A 20213-nucleotide genomic window follows, 5' to 3' on the forward strand; every position below is an offset into this window, starting at 1 on the left:
TTTACTTGCGTCAATTAAAGTTTGTGTGTTTTTCTTTATGGTATCAACATTATCACCCAGTAGATTCACATCATCGGCATAGACCAACAGCTGATGTGTCCCGTTTAGTTTCAGTCCCACCTGGCTTCCCTGGACCTTCCTAATTGCATATTCTAAGGCAAAGTTGAAAAGGAGTGGTGATAAACCTTCTCGTTGTTTTAGACCATTCTGGACAGGAAATTTATCAGACAAATGTTTACCTACACGGACTTTACTATATGTTTCGTTTAAACACATTTTAATCAACCTAACTATTTTCATGGGTATCCCAAACTCTATCAGAATATTGTACTATACTTCCCTCGTAAATGAATTGTAGGCTTTCTTGAAGTCTATGAATAGCTGTCTCATCGTACTCCCATTTTTTCTCCAATATCTAACGAATGCAAAAGATCTGATCTGTAGTTGATCTGTTACATCGAAACCCATACTGATGATCCCCAGTAATTTCATCTATATATGGACTTAACCCTGAAAGAAGAATATTGGACAAAATGTTATATGAAGTTGATAGCAGTGATATCCCCTGATAATTACTAGTCAGTCAGTCTTATCACCCTTCTTGTGAACTGGTACAATAATAGACTCCTTCCACTGATCACGTAATTTTTCCTTATGCCAAATAGAAGTAATTAGATTGTGGATCTTAGAATGTAATATTTCGCCTCCTGCTTGAATAAGTTCTGCCGGAATTTGATCACTACCTGACGATTTATACCGTTTCAATTTTGCAATAGCACTTTTAACCTCAAAAGGCTTAGGCCTTAGGCTGAGCCAACGGCACAGCTGTATCGATTTCTGTCTGCCTAACATTACTGACCCTATGTACATTCAATAACTGAGAGTAGTAGTTCCTCCACATATGCAAAATGTTGTGGGAATCTGCAGGCATATCACCGTTCTCATCCTTCACTACGAGTAAGTTACTGCTAGTCTGGTAACCCCTTTTAAAGTCATTTATTCCTCTATACAGGTCTCTAATATTCTTGTTCTTACTGTTCATTGCAAGCTGATCAATTTTGTCTTTCAGATATTCTCTCTTTTTGTTCCTGAAATCCCTGCTGGTTCTGCATCTTATGATGTTCATATTATCCCTATTTAACTTGCTTGGATCCTGTAACCATTGCAATTTGGCCAGCTTTCTTTGATCTAATAATTTTGAGCATCCTTCATCAAACCATGGCTTATGCTTTTTCAGTTCATAATAACCTAGACTCTCTTTGGCAGACATTTTTATATTCTCTCTAATAGTTTCCCAAGTTTTATTAACGTCCACCTCAGTGTCCAAGTTTTCCAAAGCCGCAAACCTGTGTGAGATTTCAACACAATACTGCTCTTTACCCTGTACCTCATTTAATTTCTTGAGATTGAACCTCTCCATATGAACTCTGTGTGTTGTTTTCTTGTTCACTGCCAGTCTTTCCCTAACCTTTGCCACCACCAAGTAGTGGTCAGTATCACAATCTGCTGCCCTGAATGATCGGACATCAAGTATACTTGAGTGCCATCTCCTATATATCAAAATATGGTCTATTTGATTGTGTATCTTCCCATCAGGAGATGTCCAAGTAAATTTATGGATGTTACGATGTGGGAACATTGTACTTTTGACAGTAAGATTTTTTGATGTGGCAAAGTTTACAACTCTAACTCCATTATCATTACTAATTTCATGCAAACTCTCATTCCCAATTGTTGGTTTGAAAATGTCTTCCCTCCCTACTTTGGCATTGAAATCTCCTAACAAAATTTTCATAGGGTACTTCGGGAATTTATCAAATACATGTTCTAGTTCTTCATAGAATCTATCCTTTATGTCATCAATTTTATCTTCTGTTGGGGCATGAACATTCATAACAATGATATCACACCAGCGACCTTTTAGTATTGTATATGATATCCTATCACTAACGAACTCTACCCTCTTAACTACTGATATGATTCTGTTATGTATGAAAAAACCTGTACCTAATTCATGATTTTCATTCCCCTTTTCATAGAAAAATGTATATTTGCCTGCTGGTGCGATGCCATCTCCATCCCATCTGACCTCCTGTACTCCCGCTAAATCTAACTTATATTTTAAGATTTCTTTTGCCACTGCCCTGAGCGAACCTGCCTATACAAACCTTGTACATTCCAAGTTCCAAATCTCATATCCATTTTCATTAGCTTAGGTCGTTTATCCAAAGAATGAGTCCAGGTCCGAGGCTTTGTGTTCATTTTCGTAACATACTGATTTTTTACGGTGAGGAGTTGTTAGCCCCACGCCCAACCCCCAAGCTGGAGGGCCACCCCTTGTCGGCTGTCAGCGACTGCTTATTCAATATATTCGCAGCTTCCCTCCAAAACTGGAGGGCGTTTCCCTCCGCAACCTGAGGACGCACCATGCTGTGGTGACAGGGACCCATCTAACATGGACTGTTACAGCTGACACATATGAAAATTTTCATGTGTAAGAATTGAAGCTTTCATGTTAGATGTGCTGAAATCTCAAGCAATCAAGTGTGTAATGGTTATGCTAAAAGTCAGTCTTTTGAAGACTTGCTGTGCCTCCAACATCAGGTTGATGGGACTGTGTAATGTCTGCCTGAGATTTTAGTGCACCTCATATCTAGTAATTGCACAATGTAAAATTGTATTTTTTGTATCAATGTTCACAAAAATGTCTTCATGATCACACTTTATTAGGCTCAGCCACTATCTTAATGGAGGGAATATGGTAGTGTAGCTGATTGCACTATCCTACAAGCTGGAAAGTTGCGGGTTTCATTTCTAGTGACATTGAATTTTTCAGTTGTTCCAATCCTTCCAACTGCACTATAGCCCTGGTGTTGACTCAGCCTCTAACAGAAATGGGTACCAGTAATCTTCCTGGGGTGTAAAGGGCGCCCGACGCGTAAGGCTGACAACCTCAGTGCCATCTGTGAGCCAACTGTCTAGAAAATGTGGCAGCCTTGATGCCTCACAACCCTATGGGTCTCCACAGCCTCTTACAGGGTTAGTTTTACCATTTTACTACTTTAATATATGATACTGAAAGCGGTGAAACCACAAATATTATATTTTTAAATGGCTTTATAATTTAAGATGATCTTGACTCTCAGCTGACAAGTTCATTGGCAGTGAGTATTAAGATTATAACCTTATGGGATGTAACGCCATGTTATTCGTTACAGAGGTATCAGCAGTTTTGAGGAACCTGCTTGCAGCCTTCTATCCTGAAGATGGAGGCAACAGGTTCTTCTGAAACGTTTGTACCTGTGTACCAAACTACATGGCATCAAAATCCCAGAACATCATGATCTGAATATTTAAAGGTGTGTAATGGTGAATATTGTATGAAAATATATCCGAGATGTATTTGTATGTAAGATTTGCCATTTAAGTAAGATCTTTCATGTGAATTTATAATTTGTGAAGATGATAAAATACGTAACATGTCATAGTCCTCTTCTGCCTAAAGGCATATGACAGAAGCATATATTTTCTGCCTTATAGTTTGGATTCTGGCCTAATTTCATCCAGTTCCTAAAGTTGGAATGTCGTGGGTCTCACTTCTGATGTCACTGGATTTTTAATTGCCATAATCCTCCTAGCTGCACTATGGCCCTGGGGTTGACCAAGCCTGTAAGAGAAATGAGCACCAGGAATCTTCTTGGGGCTAAAGGGCAGCCAGCCAGTGCGTAAGGCTGACAATCTCACCGCCAACTCTGAGCTGATTGTCGAGACAATGTGGGAGCCTCAGTGTCTCACAACCCTATGGACCTCACTGGCCTGTTACAAAGATAGCTTTACTTTCTTTTTTAACAATATTTTAATCCTGATTAAAAGAAACCAGATACTTTACTTGGATATATCTCTCAGCTGTTCTGTAGCCATCATCGGGGGACCACAGTATTTATAAAGTTACTGCCAATTATATTAAGTTTCAGGGTACCATATACCGTATTTACGCATGTATAGGCCGCACATTTTTTGCCAAAAATTCAAGAGGAAAACTGGGGTGCGGCTTATATTCGAAATCACACTTCATTTAAAAAAAATTATATTCATAATTAGTAATACAGAGTGTTCTACTCCTGAAATAATATTCCAAGAAAATTATTTTTTCTATAATTTCTGTCTGAAAATTGTGCTGCGGCCTATACATGCGTAAATACGGTAGTTTAGGAACCTCTTCTCTAATGATAAGACTGTAAAACCTAAGAGTTCCATGTTTTTCTGCCCTGACCATGGTAAGTTGAGATTAATAAAGGTCAGGAATTTAGTTTTCATAAAAATGAATCAACACAGATCTTTTAAGGTTATCTTTGCAATATGTATTAATTTTATCAAATACTGATACATTTTCCCAAGCAACCACAAGCTCCACTGTTGCACATGCTCTTTTGGGTTGTATGTATATGATTTTAGTCAGAGAAAACAGCTTAAGATTATCATCTTACATGCCAGTAGTACCAACTTGTCACTTTTGACTTGTACAGTATACAAACACAACACGTGTTATTTTCTTGCAGCCTGCCTATATAACCAAGCCTATTCCAGGATCCCTGAAGATGGAGGCATCATGTTTCTCTGAAACATAAGTATCCTCCCACAGTTATTGGTACCATGAACCAGAAGATCACAATCTTAATATGTTGTTTATTTAATGACACTGTCGGTTAATATACAGAGCGGTGAACAATAGGATTATTATTGAATAGAGTTGGAGAAGGATTAGCAAGGAACTGTGGCCTCATTTAAGGATAAATCATAAGATGGAGGTATGTCCCTAGAAAACAATATCTACCAGACACAGCATCAAAACCCTCTCCATGGTAGGACAGTATTAAAATGGACCTTAAAGAGGGAATACAGTAAGAAGTCACTGACTTCCATAAAATGTGGGAGCTTCTTGAATAGCTGAGTGACTATTTGCTTCCCAAGGAAACTCCTTCCATGGAGTTACATGAAAAATTCCTTGCATGTCTTCTGTTATTCTAGAAGTAAAGCACTGGAGGAGGAGGAAAATTATATAAGGATTACTACTTTCTGTGATGTGACCGTAGTCTGGTACACCAGTATTGAGATTTGGAAAAAAATAATGCTTCTATTTTAAAGGTACTATTTGACCATGATGATGGAGGCAGTACATTCCTCCAAAACTTCACCAATGATCCACTGGACTACATGGCACCACATCCTTGAATGTAGTAATCCTCATAGCAACCTCTGGGAATGACCTCAGATCTTGCATACATGTAGATAAATATCCCAGTTTGACAGTGAATATTGTTAATGCTTTATTAATACAGTTAAATGTACATAGCTATTTTTTCCATTCACACGATTCCAAATTAAAAAATAAATACCAATACAGATATTAACAATATAATTACAGTATGTGTTCATTACTTTTGAATCACCCTACAAGCATGTGTATCATCACAAAAACCAATTGCTACATCTATTGTCTATTATTGCTTGGGGGCTTGGTAGTCACGCAGGTGTGTCAGAACCCATATAGGAATAAAGCAGATTCCACCTGCAATTATGAGTCCATGGGCTAATTTTTCCTGCAGAAAGAGATGAAACAAAAAAAATCAGCAAATTTACATAAGTGTATTTTTAAAAAAGATACATTTCAAGCAAACAGACCACCAGGGAGAGCTATGCAGAGATACGATAATATTAAACTGGACCTAGTAAGAAATATCACATGAGGCTCTGGGATGGATTCAAGTACTTGACATAGGAATCGCTGAACACTGTACTGAACTGGTTTCATAAAACAGCATGGAATTTCCTGACTAGCTGAGTAACTATCAACTACTTAAGGAAGATTAATTAAGCTAATTTCCAAAATTCACTTGATGTAAGGTTAGTGTCCTCTGGTAGGTCATTAACCAGTGTTTCTAAGGAATGTAGATCACTACTTCCATCTTCACAGTGGAAAATGAGGCAGTACATTCCTCCAAAACAATGGTAAAACTCTATCATACCACAGAGTGTCAGCCCATGGGTCTGTAAACTTTATAGTCATTGCTATGGGAATCTCAAATCCTGGCCTGTTCCAGCTGTAATTTCATTATGGGAAATAATTTTACTTGAAGTTTCAATTAGATGTACACTGGCCTCCCCACTCTATTTACAGTCACCTTTTCCATCATGATATCTGGGGCAAGATTGATACCTGGGACCAGTACTCTGTAATTCCAACATAGCACTAAAATTACTTCAGCAGTTTTCAACTGCTGCTTGGTGACCCACCACAGCAGGGTTAGAAACCGAAATGCCCATTGAAATGTCAATGAAAAATTTGACAATTTGCATCTCTACCTATGGTCTTCAGACAATCCTTACATTAATTCAGTCTCATAGCCTGTGAAGCCCACTTTGGAATAGTGATGTCACAGAATATGACCGTTATGAATTTGAAACGCTATGAAAACAGCCTGAAAGAATAAGCATCATAATAACAAGTCTGGAGATACCTTTTTCTGGCAAAGTTTGACAATGCAAAGCCAACTGAAAACAGTTTTGTTTATTGCTGCAATATGCAGGTTCTATCATACATAACAGATTTGTTCTGCATTTGTTTTTCATGGAAACGAAAAACACTGCTGTTTACACTACCTATTTACATGTTTGCTTATGCCCTATGTTATAAATTTACATGCAAATCTGATACATTCTTAGTCACACATGGTTTAATTATATGTACAATTATCAATTAAGAAGATTTGATATAATACTATAACAATTAGCCTACCGGATGTGGATCAGAAACTAACCCAATATTACAACCCACTGTTATGCTGTGGGTTAGGAAGTACTTCTGACTGCAAATTCTGAATTCTTATCCAATTCTACAATTCTTTCTCAATTTACAAATCCCAAATATTGAACATTGAAATGTTTTGAAAAAAACTGCGATTACTCAGCCAATAGAATATTAGACAAAATTCAGGTCTCACAGAAAACTGTACCAACACTACTCGAAACAAATATGTTCGGAATGTGTATTCACTTTTCGGTTTACATTGTTTCCATAACCTTACATGGTATGCAAGCGCACGCTGCATACTGTAAAATATTTAGGAAACTATCCACTGAATATGACAAGAAAATTATACGTCCTGAATTGAAAACTATTAATGAACACATTTGAAGGTTACATACTGCGAATGAAATTTGCACTGATGGAGGCACAGATACAACATTTGTAGTTCTGGTGATGCCTCTCGACTGTACAACATTTCTGCATACGAATGGAGCTGCCCTTATGAGTGTTTTAGCTGGAATTATTTTTTTATAATTATAAATTATGCAACAAAATATCAGCTCCGTTTCCTCCCTCTGAACAATAGCAGACCAGATACGAGATCACAATTATACGCAAACTCGGATATAAGTATCCTCCAGAACGGAAGCGACAGCAGAAGTCACTACTTGAAAATAAACGATCCCTGTGCACATTTAGCATTTAACTTTATGAATAAATTACAAAAATATCATACCTAAATTTAAAATTGCTGTTATACTTCACACAAGTGGTTATTACTACTTTATTAAATTTTGAATCATGCCTGACGTAGTAGCATGTGACTGTACAGCATTTTTCATTTCAAATAGTTTTTTATTTAGCGTCGGCAAAATAATTAACAGACCACATACCAACATATGTTAATACAGCATAGAAGACCAAATGCAGCAGGATGGCTTATTTGGATAAAACTATCGCATTGAGATTCCTCGTAATTGTATAATCAAGGCCTCCGGCAGTGAAAGGTAGCAAGTCAGGTGCACCCCGCTCCCGATTTTTTTAACAATAAGAATATCAAAATGAATGAAATACAGCAAAAAACTATTATTTTAAACCAGTCTCCTGCCCTTAATATTATAGGACGATCATTAAAAATGGTCTTAAATGTTTTGAACAGTTGTTTGAAAGAAAAGTTCCTTACTGTTGTCCCCCTTTGAAAGAATCCTGGCAGCCTCCATTATAGAATGATAGAAACCTATGCCTCTTGAATAAGAATCACTTTTCATTTGTAATATTAAGGTAAAAGTAGTCTGAAGTAAAAAGCATGGGTAATATTGTTAATGTCATAACGTATATTCGCTCATTCATTCAACAGTAATCTGTCAAACGACAGGTCCACAGTCCCTTCCAAAACAGTTCCTCCACTTAATGCGATTATTACAAGCTTTCTCCTTCAACTAAAAATATCCCCCTCTGTCCCCAAGGTCATCCAGCATCTTCTTACGTCTTCTTCCTCGTCTTCTGGTCACTTCTATCGCCCCTCCGGTTTGTTTTGTCTCCAGAGGAAACATCTCGCATACATGATATCTCTGTTTTTGGAAAGAGACTATCCAGGAAAAGTGATAATATGGTAGCTTTTTCCATTTGCTTTCCACATCGCAGTACAACAGCCGTTCAAACCACTCTGGTCACGCCTGTTGCTATACGAACTTGAACCATCTCGAGCATCATTTGCTCTGTGCTTCAAGTCGCTACTGATGACGCTGCTTCCGGCATCAGTTTTTGGTGTCTCTGTTCGTCTGATACCTACCATTTGACCTGTCCAATAAGGGAGGCCCTGCCAGTAGCTACGCTACCGCTGGTATAGCTCTCAGGGTTCTTGGCATACTCATTCAAATACTCAAATGTATATAGTTCCACGTAAAAGGTATTCCTAATTAATAAATGACATTTTCACGTTAAAAGTTTCTAAATCCAGTTAATATTTACCAAATTGGATTGAATATTAAAATTTAAAATGAAACCCATGTCGACGCCCTATCCAAGAAACCTTTAACGAGCCTGCGGTTTTTGTATTTGAAATCGGGACTGTTCGGAAATTAGGGACGTATGGGGAATCGTACTCTACGATCGTACATGTAAAATTATTTTTAGTAACACTACAGGCCACTTTAAAATTATACCAAATTTTACTCGACGAACTAAGCATTCATTCGCCACCCCAAAGCCATTAAATTACCCCACTTGTGACTGTACTCAAAGAGTTTAATATTTTTCGTATCCAAATTATTTTAAACCAACTATATGAACACACGATAAGGTATTTTAACACTGAAAGTACAGAGGAGATTAATGTTATTGTGGTTTTTTAATTATCAATTTCAAACACGAGTGGTTGAGCCCATTTTATAAATACATTTATAAAAATATTTATAAAAGAATAAACTTGCTGTTCTTTAACCGGCGACTCTGTAGTTCTCATAAGCGAATATATTTGAAAAGTTGCTCTCAACTTAATGACATAAATTTAAAAGAAGTGTATCAATCAGAAACAAAGTTCTTTAATGTAAGATTTGAGGCTTTCACGGCGGTGACTATGAAGAAAGCAGTCTTCTGGGATTTGGCGCCGTGTATATGTGGTGTTAACCGACGTTTCGGAGGAACGGTAACCGTGTATCACGGTGTTGTCGCTTGCAGATTTACTTATACTTTTTCTTCAACCCTGAAGTTGGGGGCGATACGTTCCTCCGAAACGTCGGTTAACACCACATATACACGGCGCCAAATCCCAGAAGACTGCTTTCTTCAAGTTCTTTAATATAAATGGGTCATTCAAAATTACTACTGTGAATATCTTCTTCGACATCCTCCAAAAGAACTCACCTCACCAGAAAGCATTTTTTTTTAACACTGAAAATAATCTTAACATATCATTAAGTACCTATACAGAACACACTGCATATATTTTAGTGAACGGCACAACACACGTTCCCGGTATGCTTCACAAAAAAACTATATTCTTAAAGAGGTGAATTTAAAAACTACATACCGCAAATGGTATATGCACTTTGGAACGTCCCGACACAACGCTCGCTCTTCTGGTAACTCCTCTGACTTGTGTAATGTTTCTGCAAGCTGGCGAGGCTACTCTTACAAACGACTGAACCATAAACATTTTAACGATTTGTGTAGCGATTGTAATGACCTAGCAGCACTTTCAACTCCTCCTAAACAATGGCAGGCTTGATATAAAATTAGACTAGGTCTATAAAAAATTGAAACTAGGATCACAGAGTAGGGGAGAAATACTAGATGTCACAGCTGCCTGTGCGTACTGTGAAGTCTATGAATCTAACGTAACTGCACTTAATACTAAATATATACTTAATACATATTGCAACATTTAAACTGTTAGTATTAATTTTATATTGCTTTGTTGTTTAAAGTAGAATTGTCTTTAAAGTAACCAGTAGTTAACACAACCCGGCTTCAGAAGCCAGACATGTGTAATGAGCGTTTTAAAATTATTATTTATACATAATATTGTCGAGCACGCCATAATGGCAGACTGTGTTGTGAAATGGAGGTACAGCTCCGCGCATTATTAATGTCGGTAACAGATGGAGATGAGTGGTCAGCTTCACGTACCGAGAGCTTTATCTGATGAAAATAATGGGTATGAGGATATGGGAAGTTCAGTTTGTATATCGACTGGTTACGGGCTAGATGGCCGAGAAATCGGGTTCGATTCCCGGCAGGGGCAAGGAATCTTTCTCTTCTCCAGAGCATTGACACAAGCTCTGGGGCCCACACCGTCTCCTACTCAGTGGGTACCAGGGTCTCCTTCTTTGGGGGCAATGCGGTCAGGATGTGAATTTGACCACTCACCTCCATCTAATGCTGAGGTTAAGAATGTGTGGAGCTACATCTCCACCTCCATATGTTTTCATGTCGTGGTGCTTATTGAAGCGCGGAGAAAACTGTATATTTTACGTTTGAATGGGTGGGCCCCAAAGTCGGCCTGGACGCTGTGGAGAAGAGAGAAATTCTTGCTCTTGCTGGGAATCGAATGGCGATTCCTAGGTTGTCCAACCCACACCCTAGTCCCTATACCGACTGAGCTATCCCGGCTCCTTAATGTGCCAAAAATTAGGATGACATAAAGAATAAGAAACGGAAATGTATCGAGGTTTTCGTCAATGTGGCGGACCGAGAATCCTCAGTGTTTCTTCCATACGAGGTACCCAGAAACGTTGAAGAATACAGGATAATACGAAAGTATTAAAGAACACAGAAGAATATGAAAGTACTGAAGAAGAATGAAGCACAAAACAAAACTGTACTTCACTGAGAACAACACCGAATGTCGCAGTCGGGTTTGCATGACTCCTTTGCTTTCGGAAAGTCAGGGGTTCAAACCTCATCAGAGTCACCGGCTAATCTGACTGATATTTCTCACAACTTTCTTCAGTCCCTCCTCCAAATACCGGGGCAGTACCTCAACTCAGGCCACGGTCGCTTCCTCGTAAATCCCTTCCAGTAATCCTCTCATTTGACGCTACGATCTCGGATAAAAGCAGCGTCTTTAAAAACCATGAATAAATAAAATAAAATAAATATTTTTGCTTATGAGACGGGAAAGAGTAGACCCTTTATTCTGATAATCCCACTTACTGGTAAAGGCTACGGTTGTCTTTATCCTGATCATGTGACTTACTGTTACAATAACAAAGAAACTGAAAATCACGACTGTAGCTGCTGCAATAAATAGGTAACTACATTACATTCAGGCCCGGGAAGGGACGGTGCATGGTCAGGGCCGGATTTGCATCTGTGAGGGTCCCGGAAAAATCAAAACGAGGAGGCCCCCATCAGTGGCAAATTAGGTTATAACATTTTTTTTTGTTCTTATTTCTTAAATAAGTAAGAATACAAACTATGTTTAGCCATTTAGAAAGACAAATGTTTCAGTAAAATCTGTGGGTAACGCCCCGGTGGCTCGTCCCTAAATCCTACCCTGCTAAAAGCTGAGAAGTTGTCCAGGTTTTCATGCAGGAATCACACCAATACTTTGTACTGACGAACACCAAGGCAGACTGCAAAGCTATTTCTTGAAAGCTGAACATTTGATGACATAACTCAAAATTTACTTTAGAGACAAAATGGCTGTAGTCACCCATCTGTTTTCTTCATTTTCTCTTGCCAGTCTGTTAGTGTAGAATAAAACCAAACTGACACTATTTGGGTAATGAGTATCATGCAGACACTTACAGCAAGAATATCCTGAAAACTGATGCGTCAGCTGCAACTACAGCTATTGCATTCAGACTGGTGACTCGAATCACTTTCTATGCTCTGATTTTCATAAATATGTTATCATATTTATTTCGACTCCGGCATTCGATCGTAAAATAATAGAATAAAAAGGGAATATAAAAAAACCCGTTTTCTTCCAAACCTAAGTCTTTGTGCCAGAGATAGATAAATACGGCCTGGAACGAAATATGAATATTAAACGATATAACAAAGAAGTTTTGTCATTTTTTAATTTCTCGTAGGCTTACATATAGCAAATAACTGTAATCGCAAAACAAATTATCCAGATTTTAACCTGAATGCAAAGTACTGGATACTTAAAATTCGAAATTGGGGGCTCATTCCTGATTTGGTGAGGGACTATGCTACAAGCCGGAAGGTCGCGGGTTCAAGTCCCGATGAGTTCATTGGATTTTTTCAATTGACCTAATCCTTCCAGCCGCACTAGGCCCTGGGCTCGACTCAGCCTCTAACAGAAATGAGTACCAGGAATTAATTAAATAATTTTCTTGGGGAGTAAAGGGCGGCCGGCGCGTAAGGCTGACAACCTTACCGCCATCTTTGAGCCGATTGTCTGGATAATGTGGGACCCTCAACGTCTCACAACCCTATGGGCCTCCATGGCCTGCTACAAGGAAAGCTTTACTTTTTTTTTTCCTACAGCATAGCAAATATAACACACACATTCTTCAGTTGATCCTCTCGTCGAATTCAAGGCCCAGTAACCTAAATACGTAGAGAGCCATTAAATTATTTAATAACTAAACATCTAATCCAGGCGTGGACACCCCGGGGCCTGCGGGCCAAACGTAGACCGCAAAACTTTTCCCTTGTAATATGGTGCGGTCTTATTCGGGATCGATCAATTCATTTTATCTCAGATTACTAAGTTTACACTCTTCTTCATCAGTCAACTTCAAACCAAACATATAACGAGTGCTAGAACAATTATGTCAATAAAATTGGCAGAGCAATAATTTCAATTCGATCTCCAATTCAGTAAGTTGATGATATCCAGACACACAAATGTCAATATTTAGCTTGCATTTTACTCCATTACTGATGCTACACTTGAGTACCAAGATGAGAACACGAAAGGAGATTAGAAACAGGAGAAATAAAAATTCTGGGAAGCAGTTGTTGAATTAGAGATGTCTGATAAGAAATTATTAAACTAAAATCATATAAATTGAACGTCTATGTATTCACAGTCCGTCAATACTGCAACAATTGTTTATTCACCATATAACACTTAACACAACATATTTCGGCCATAGATGGCCATCTTCACGTGTCTCAATGCATCAAAACTGTTACACTGTTCTGCTGTGCGCACAGCAGAACAGTGTAACAGTTTTGATGCATTGAGACACGTGAAGATGGCCATCTATGGCCGAAATATGTTGTGTTAAGTGTTATATGGTGAATAAACAATTGTTGCAGTATTGACGGACTGTGAATACATGGACGTTTATGTAAAGATACGCAACAGGATGCTGAATTACAGAATTACAAAACCATATATATGTTAAAAATTTAAATTATATTGTGGAAGAACAAACAGAGAAATGGTATTCACATATAGGAAGTATAGAAGACAATGGAATTACGGAATTAACAGCCAAATACAAGCTTTATGAAAGAAGGTGATTAGAGCTCCAGGAAGTAGATGAAAAGATATGTTGGAGACGCTTTCTAGTATAATCGAACAATAAGGAGAAGAAGAAGAGAAGGAGGAGGAAGAATGCTACAATATTGAAACTGTAAACAAGCAATTTTCCACACGGTACACGTCGTTTTACGTAGTATAAACGATGGTCTGGAAACCGAAGAATTAAATCGATTATGTGTAATTTTTAGGAAATCCCATTGTTATTCGTTTAAATTTTAATGAATGAATGAATGAATGTACAAGGGGTGGGCCCTCTTGGCCCTTGCACCACGACCACGGTGATCTATTGTACTTCCCCTTTTGATTATCCCTCCTTCAATCGAAGCGCAGGATTTTGTACGTGGGGACGTCGAAATAGTCACTTGATTCCATAAAATATTGACCCAAGTGACGTATTCTTAAAAAGCTAAGGCCTCATATTCACACAGGATATGTGTGGCTGTTTCATTTTCTTCTTGACACCTCTCACAAGTTGGACTGTTACTTAGTCCCAGTTTGGCCGCGCCATAGCTCAAGCGATTAGTCGCTGGCTTCCTATCGCGGCGGCCCGGGCTCGATCCCGGGTCTGGTCAAGTGGGATTTGTGGTGGAAAAAGTGGCGCTGGGGCAGGTTTTCTCCAAGTACTTCGGTTTCCCCTGCCAATCTTCACTCCACCAATTGCTCCACAGTCACCCTCACCTATCATCTGGGGCTGGTACAATAGGCCAGATGTGGCCGCAGTACAAGGGACTTAGTCCTACTCCACTAGCATTAAAAAAAATAGTCACAGTTTCAGGAGGTGTCCTTTAAGGTGACAGTGTCCTGTAAGTAGGCCTACCACCCATTAAATTTTAATACTTAATGTAGTTGATATCGATTTTAAAACTCATTATACAGATAAAGAACACTTTCAAACGTTGATGAACTTTTTTTTGTCAGCGATGTAACATCATCAGCTTAATGAATCAGCGAACGAAACCATTGTTGTTCTATATGTGGTATAATTATATTTAAAGATAATTCTAATACATCAGATTTCGATATATCGCACAAAACAGCCCAAAGTAATTAAGGACATACAGTTTGTTCCAGTATATATCTACGGATGTCAGAGCGCTTATTTTCCAGTTTTCAGTGTCCTCATGACGTAAGCAGGATAAGCGGTGATGGCACCAAACAGTACAACGGAATGGATGAAAGCCTCCTGAAAAAGAGGAAGAGAAAATAAAAGTCGATTAGTTATATTAATTCTACCATTTGTTTCGTATGAGTACGAGGCTTGTCTTTAATCAGGGATAATAATGTAAACTATTTGGAAACCAAGTCCTTTGGAATATACATGGGCAGAAAAAAGAGGAAGTGGTCTGTTTATGTGTATTACGTAACAAGACAGTCTATGATCTATACGGGTCACACGGTATTGCTGTGATAGTGAAATCCAGAAGATTAAGATGGTCCAAACATACAGCCTGGTTGGGCAGACAAGAAATGCGAGCAGAACTTAGCGAAGAAACTACGTGTAAAACGGAAAGAATATACTTTGAAGTTTGTTGGTGGATGGAAATTGCTCTGGATCTTGTCCATGGCGGGGATTGCAATTAAAGGTGTTGGTACTTGTTGGGGTTTATATTGTCAGATATAAATTATTTATAAGATATGAAAACCGAGCGGGTTGGATTAGCGGCAACGCTATAGACTCGTACTGGGGAGGTACTCAATTCGAATTTCTGATGGGACAGCAACAAAACAAATCTGAATGTGGCGACAGATTTGAGAATTCCGCTATAAAAGATCTTCGTACTGACAGTTGCAAATATGTGGCATATTAGTCTTTAAAGTTCATATTTCGTATGCATGTAATGCGATTTTGTTCTTAAATATGTTAAATTAAATAACATGTATAAATGTACCTCTTTTACGTTTTTTATTATCCTTATTGCTCTGTAGTCTATTTTTAGATTCGCGTGTAAGAATTTTATGAGGGGTTCCGTAAATATTTTTCTAGTGCGAAATGGTTCTGTGGCCAAATTAAATTTGGAACTGCTGATGTAACGGGATTATCAGTCCTGATAATGAAACTATTCGCGTCATTACGCAACAAGAGCCTTGCATTTCTATACGCGGAATCGTACGTTACTCTGCTCACGTTCCTCTTGGGTCTGACCTTCATCTTCGAACATGGACATCGAAAAATAAACACGCTGTAAATTCTTATTTTCTCATTGTCCGCAGACCTGAAACCTTTGTTAATAATGCCGTTAATATTTCAATTTATACTATTTTCCTGAAGATAATATTATATCCACTGAAATTAAATTAAATTACCTTACTTTTTTTTAGAAATAAATAATGCGAACAGAGTCTTTATTGTTGATGTTAATTATGTTCTTATGTTGTTGCACCAGGTGGAAGTGGACAATGTTACTATCATTTCTGAGGTACATTCTGCCACCATCCTCAAGGTTGAAGTGTGTGAATTGTGTTTCTGTGTGTGAAAAGGATCCTGTTTTGAAAAAAATGAGAAGGAAAAGGAAATACGAATTGGTTCTTAATCTCCCATACTGCGTTGTTTTGAGGATAAACTCATATGCCTTTCACAGTGCTACCCGGAAAATGGAGGTAGCACGTGCCTTCGAAACGTCGGCAACATCGCCCACATCCACACGGTGTAACAAACAAAGAATTTAATTAACATCATCGGTTAACCACTGTCAAAGTCTAAAATCAGGAATTTTTCGTTCATTTTATTAACTCTGCCTATGTTTGCCATCGCCTTCTTTAAAACAAGTTAAAGCGCTGTGCTCCAGCATTATCCTGGAACACCCTGCCACGACTACAGTCCTGTACATCCCCCAGAATCTGACTCTACGCGTGGCGAAGAGAGAAATCGAACTCGCGAAAACGACACCTTCGCCAGTCACTTAATGACTGAGCTATCTAATTAAATTAAGTTAAAGCGAAAGAAAAAGTTGTTTCTGTGCTTAATTAGTTAAGCACTATGCCATGAAAACATATGGATGAATGGAGATATTGCTCCATCATTCTTAACTTCGTCACTAGACGCCCCGGCCGTTTTACCCCTAGGGAAAAATTTCCCAGCACCCACATTATAGGAGGCTGGATGGGCTCAAGAATCAGTCTGGGTTCTGTGGAGTAGAGAAAAATCTCTTCCGCTGCCGGGAATCAAACCCCGACCGTGCACAACGCAGCACGTCTAAGTTCGGTTTTGAATTTGGTTTGATTTGTTTAAAGATCCATTGCGAATAACCGGTAAAATGAAAACTATAAACAAGAGAGGGAGTAATTCAGCGATAAATATAGACGAACTAACTAATGAATTTGCTCACAATAAACTTCGGTTACAGTGCGCATTGACTGACAGCCTCTGCGGCCATAAAAGAACATCACACGGGTATAGGCCTACGGGTGTGGTTCTCCAGGCGTGTACTGTATAGATGGGCACGTTTCATTCTTTACCATTGTGTCATTTTGAATATAAGTTTAGTAGTCCCATAGGAAAGAGGTACAACTTTCGGTCACAAACGAACCCGTTAAACAGACATAACTAATAATGCCGTGTGCAGATCACAATGTCCAGTAGGATTTCACGTATTAGAGATGCCAATGGGTGGCATTGTACGTACCAATCTCGAAATCTTATTCCTCGCTGGCGCACTTATGACATTGGCCTTCCTGGTGTATGCATTTCTCTTCTGGAAGTTCCTGAACACCACTGGAGAAATTCTTGTGGTCACTAATCGCCCTATAATCATTTTGGACCCCCGCTACAACACTAACAGATCAGCACAAGGAAAGGCAGCTCTCTGACGTCAGCATCGCGCAGTTCCAAACGTTTCTTCCTGGCTAGCACGTCATCCTCCTATATTTGCGCATGTAATCTCAATATTTACAGATAAAACAACTGCTGCGCTGGAGAGGTAAAAAAGATGGCCGCTGTAAGGGACGAACGAAATTGAAACATGTTGACTTCCATGGCTAACTAGTTCATCATTTATTAAACCACCAACTGCTCCATACTCGTTAACCATCCTGTCATCGACGTTATTTAGTCCCGATATTGACAGCGTCTTTAAAAAACAAATTTAAAAGAGCACCATAATATTCTTTTTGGAGTTATTTGGCTAGTCAAGAAATATTATCCTTTTCTATTGAGATTTATCAAGAAAAATTCGTGTTTATTTCTTATATTCCAAATGGTTCTTGAGTTAATTTGATATGAATAATAGGCCTAGATACTTATTACATTTATTCATAAGTAATTATGCTGTTGGAGCAAGTTCTAGTTCATTTACAAACGAATAGTTCTTTATTAAGTAAAATTATTTAAGAAACCATAGACGAATAAATAAATACATATCGTTATAAATAAATTGTAAAGCAATGTAAAATTCTTTTAATCTATATGATAGTATATTTCTTGGAACTACAAGCTAACGTAACAGCACCGCTCTTGACACGTATTCCGGAAGTGTTCATTTCGAAGAGCGGCTGGAACACCGGAAATTCTGACTGACTGATTTCGTGATTCTCCTTAGTCCCTCCAGCCAATTTCTGGGGTAGTACCTCGATTAGGCCATGTCCGATTCCTTCCAAATCCTTTAAATTTACCATTCATCAACCATACTGTCATTTGGAGCTATATAGTGTAGCTACTATAAGCGAAGCAAGGTAATACATTATGGGTCGCGCCATTAGCGGTTAGTCTCTGGCTTCCAAACGCGGCGGCCCGGGTTCGATCCCGGGTCTGGTCAAGTGGGATTTGTGGTGGCGCTGGGCCGGTCACGGTAGCCGAGCGGTCTAAGGCATGTACTGTCTTCGCTCGCTTGGAAACCGGGATCGTGGGTTCGAATCCCACCCAGGGCATGGATGTTTAGTTTGTGTGTGTGCGTTTTTCTGTGTTTGTGTACAGGTAGAGGCCTTGCGACGAACTGATCACCCGCCCAAGGAGTCCTACCGAATGTGTAAGATCTAGAAAAATCGAAGTGAACGGAGAAGTCCATGGAGGTAGGCCTAGGCCCACTGGGTCTGTAGTGCCAAGGAAAAAAAAGTGGCGCTGGGGCAGGTTTTCTCCGAGTACTTCCGTTTCTCCTGCCAATCTTCATTCCACCAATTGCTCCACAATCACCCTCACCTATCATCTTGGGCGGGTACAATAAGCCAGAAGTGGCCTCAGTACAAGGGACTTAGTCCCACCGAACTAGCATTAAATAACAAAAACGGTAATACATACATGAAGAAAGCAATCTTCTGGTATTTTAAATTGTTTCATTTTGGTCCGTTCACTATCAGTCACAAAGTTAATAGAGAGTCCGTCGAGCGTAACAATTTGTAGGTCACTTTTTATTATTATTTCTGCCTTACATGTTTCGGTTTGACACAACCATCATCAGAGGCACTTGCTATAATTATGGAAACACTGTCGCTGTTTTTGATGTTCACAATTATGTTTGTCGTGTGGACGCTGCTACGATATGTTGACGTGTAANGAGCGTTAATTCTCAGGAGTTTCCTTTTTGTATTAGTAAAGTGACCTACAAATTGTTACACTCGACGGACTCTCTATTAACTTTGTGATTGATAGTGTAACGGACCAAAATGAAACAATTCAAAATAGTAGATGCTTGTCAAGCTAGATTGGTAAATCAATATACTAATAACTTAAACTAATAACTAATAACTTAAAAATAGGTTCGGATGAAAAGTGAGAACTTGAGAGTGTACTCAACTATCTTAGCATGTTTTGTGCTTTTACACGTCAACATATCGTAGCAGCGTCCACACGACAAACATAATTGTCAACATCAAAAAACAACGACAGTGTTTCCATAATTATAGCAAGTGCCTCTGATGATGGTTGTGTCAAACCGAAACAAGTAAGGCAGAAATAATAATAAAAAGTGACCTACAAATTGTTACACTCGACGGACTCTCTATTAACTTTGCAATCTTCTGGGATTTGTCACCGTGTATATGTGGTGTTAACCACATGTGGTTAACACTACATATACACGGTGCCAAATCCCAGAAGACTGCTTTCGTCATAGTCACCGCCGTGAAAGCCTCAAATCTTACATAATATAATGTTTGTGTACAGTTGTTAGTACTGGAATCCGTATGATATATTGTTGGAACTAAATGAGGAACTGTTGTCACATCTCGAATGTGACTATAAGCGAGTCCACAGACTCTATACTTCATGTTTTAGAAAGAAATTACTAATTACTGGAGTCCCGGATTTCCTGCAGTGTGAACACCACATTCTACTTGGCTTTGGGGAAACAGCATGATGTCAGACATGGATTTCAAGTATATTTCCACAGCATAAAAATTATGAAAACGAAAAGGAACTACGCGGCTTTAGATAAAATAATAATGTGTTGATAGAACTACGTATTTGGAGGGAATTTTGTAAATCAACTATATTACATCACTGAA

The 20213-nt window shown here is 38.7% G+C and overlaps 1 long non-coding RNA gene across 2 annotated transcripts; it reads right to left on the reverse strand.

Moving 5' to 3' along the window:
• Nucleotides 1-5302: 5302 nt before the first annotated feature.
• On the reverse strand, nt 5303-17642 carry LOC111863908. Of its 2 annotated transcripts, XR_002842695.2 has the most exons (3): nt 17402-17642; nt 14838-14961; nt 5303-5600 (listed from the first exon to the last, which is right to left on the reverse strand). It is a non-coding gene; the product is annotated as an uncharacterized LOC111863908 (long non-coding RNA). The 2 variants fall into 2 exon arrangements; XR_002842694.2 differs by lacking the exon at nt 5303-5600 and having other exon boundaries at nt 14742-14961; nt 17402-17633.
• Nucleotides 17643-20213: the final 2571 nt, after the last annotated feature.

The sequence above is a fragment of the Cryptotermes secundus genome, unplaced genomic scaffold (assembly GCF_002891405.2).
Source record: "Cryptotermes secundus unplaced genomic scaffold, Csec_1.0 scaffold171, whole genome shotgun sequence".
Classification (NCBI taxonomy): Eukaryota; Metazoa; Arthropoda; class Insecta; order Blattodea; family Kalotermitidae; genus Cryptotermes; species Cryptotermes secundus.